A 2,661-nucleotide genomic window follows, 5' to 3' on the forward strand; every position below is an offset into this window, starting at 1 on the left:
ACGACACATCGTAGCGCGCGAGCGCACCCAAAGCTTACCATGCATCTTCAACCTTGCTCTAATGTCGTGCGCAATTGCTCAGGGCCTCCGGCTGGACGCTGGGCGAGACTCAAGTGGCTAGCCGAGCGAGCTACTAGTACCTTATTGACGACTTCACCGGGTCATCTGCCGGCATTCTCCCCTAAACGAACAAGTCCACACCGCACCCGGGCCCCCCGACCGCAGTATAAAGCAGTGGCCCCACTGTGGTCAAGTTGCAGCGAATTTTTCGACTCTCCACCATGTTCGCTGCTACCTTCCTCATCGCGCTCTCCTTTGCCGCGGGCCTCTCGGCCACGCTTGTCGACGGTGTAACCCCGGGCCCGTTCGTGAAGCGCGGGTCCGGAGACTGCCCAGCCCCCCCGGGCCCCCCATCCTGCGCACCGGCAGGCTCGTTTACGTTCCGGTCCTGCGACTGTCTAGAGCAAGAGCAGATCATTGCCGCCGCCGCTGCCGCCCAGAACTACGCCGACCAGGCCGTGGAATACATCCAGACCACCGGCGACACGCACCGCTACCTCGAGTGGTTCGGCGAGTTCACGCACCCGCGCCACACCGTCGTCTGGCACAACTTCCAGCGGATGGCCGCCAGCCGCTTCGACACGTACACGGTGCGTCGCCGTCCTCTGTAGAGAAAGGCATCGCTGACCGCCTACTACTAGTACGACTGCTCGTGCAAGATGCCGACCTTCGGGGATGTCGACCCGCAAAGGTTCCGCGAGGTCACGCTCTGCGCGGCCTTCTGGTTCGCCCCCGCCGCGGGCGCCAGATCGCAGGGCGGCGCGCTCGTGTACTTGTCCTCGCTGTTCACCGACATCGCCGGCACGCAGTCGAGCGTCAACGGCCTCGAGGATGTCCGGAACCTCGCGCGCGACGACCCGAACCAGGCGTACGTCCGCTCCACTGATAGTCTGCGCGTGTTCTGACCACTTCAATCCTACAGCGTCAACAACGCCGGCAATTACCAGTACTTTGTCGAAAACTAAGGAGCCTGAATTTGGCTGCAAACTTGAATGTTCGAGAGGCACTCTGTACATATAACTCGATCATTGTAGAGTTGAAAGCCCATAGGATACAAGAATGAACAAGACATTTGAATCTCGTCTCCTCAGTACCGGTACCTCTCCCCATGCCGTCGGCTTCGCCATCTCCGCGTCGTGATCGTGGTCGCGCATATCGACGTGCGAGTGTATGTCGACCGAAATACCCGAGAATGCGGGGGCAGCGGCAGACGACCCTTCAGATGGGCTGGACAGAGGGGCTGGATGCTAGTGGATCTGCTCACCTTGCGAAGAGGGAGTTGGTAAAGACTGGAAAGCGTACTAAGCAGGAGTGTATCTTATTGGTCAACAATAAAGCTCCGCACGAGTGTCAACACCCGCGGATGTTTGCACAGGTACCTGCAGGAAAACATCCGCAGGTTTGACATCCGCGGATACAGGTATCCGTTTCCCACGGATGCCAAGAGTACAGTGCAGGTATTGGTTTTGAAGCCTAAATTACCCGCAGGTAGAGTACAGGTATTTATCCGTGACACTCGTGAGAAGCCTTAGTCAACAACAACATTCAACGCACCAACCCAAAAACACATCCCGATGACGGACTTTGTAAGTTCGTATTAATCAGTGCTTCAGAACACTGGGCACAAAATACACTTCACGCACGATTGTTGGGCATCTAGTGGAACTAGCATCGAATATAAGAAAAGGAAAGCCGCAGGACAAACAGACACGCACACAAATGAGGATAACCCTGCACTGCTGCACTTTACGCCGCTGTCGCCATAGCAGGTACACGCAAGGGGGGTCAAGATCCGAATCACAGATATAGGGTCGGAAAGTTTTTTTCCGACCCTCCGGGGACCCCCCCCCTCCCCCCTCCTGCCATATAGGGTAATATGTTCCCACGATTAGCATCATGTGACCACTGATGCGATCAAAAATTGGCATAAAAAATTTAATCTTTCTGAAACTTTTTTTTTTCAAAAAAATTTATGTATTTGTATATGTATGTGTGTAGGTATCTATATACCTGGAACCCTTGAATACACATGGCAGGCCATATCACTGTTCAATATGTTCACCTCTCATCCATTACCTGATGATGGGCCTGTGATAGGGTGTGCTATCCAGGCTCATGGGCCCGAAAGTATATAGATATAAGTATGGGGGTTGTGAACTATAGAAATAAGAGTGTATGCACTATATTTTCAGTGTCTTTACACCCGTATAAGGCCCAAATCTTTTATATATAAAAAGCTTTTTTTACCCCCTGGGGCCCCCTCCCCCCTACCCCATGTGCCTGATAAGGATCTTGAACCCCCCTTGGGTACACGAGCGCGAACGTGATCCTGAGATCGCAGGCCGCCATGAGGCCCCACATCGTGGGCAGCAAGCGCGCGTTGAACTCGGCGATGCTAGGCACCTGCCCGTGCAGCGCGCGCCGAGCGCCGAGCGCCGAGCCGACTCGGAAGCCGAAGCGCACGTAGGTCAGGTACGCAACGAGCCGGCACCGCGAGAGGACGTGGATGCGCCACGAGAAGAAGCCTGCACTGTGGTGTGTTGTAACTTGTCAGGAGCCAGAGGCGGCGGGCAGAGCAGGAGGGATTGACGCACAGAGGCA

Source organism: Mycena indigotica (assembly GCF_014461135.1).
Source record: "Mycena indigotica strain 171206Taipei chromosome Unknown Mind.scaff0008, whole genome shotgun sequence".
In the NCBI taxonomy this organism is placed as follows: domain Eukaryota; kingdom Fungi; phylum Basidiomycota; class Agaricomycetes; order Agaricales; family Mycenaceae; genus Mycena; species Mycena indigotica.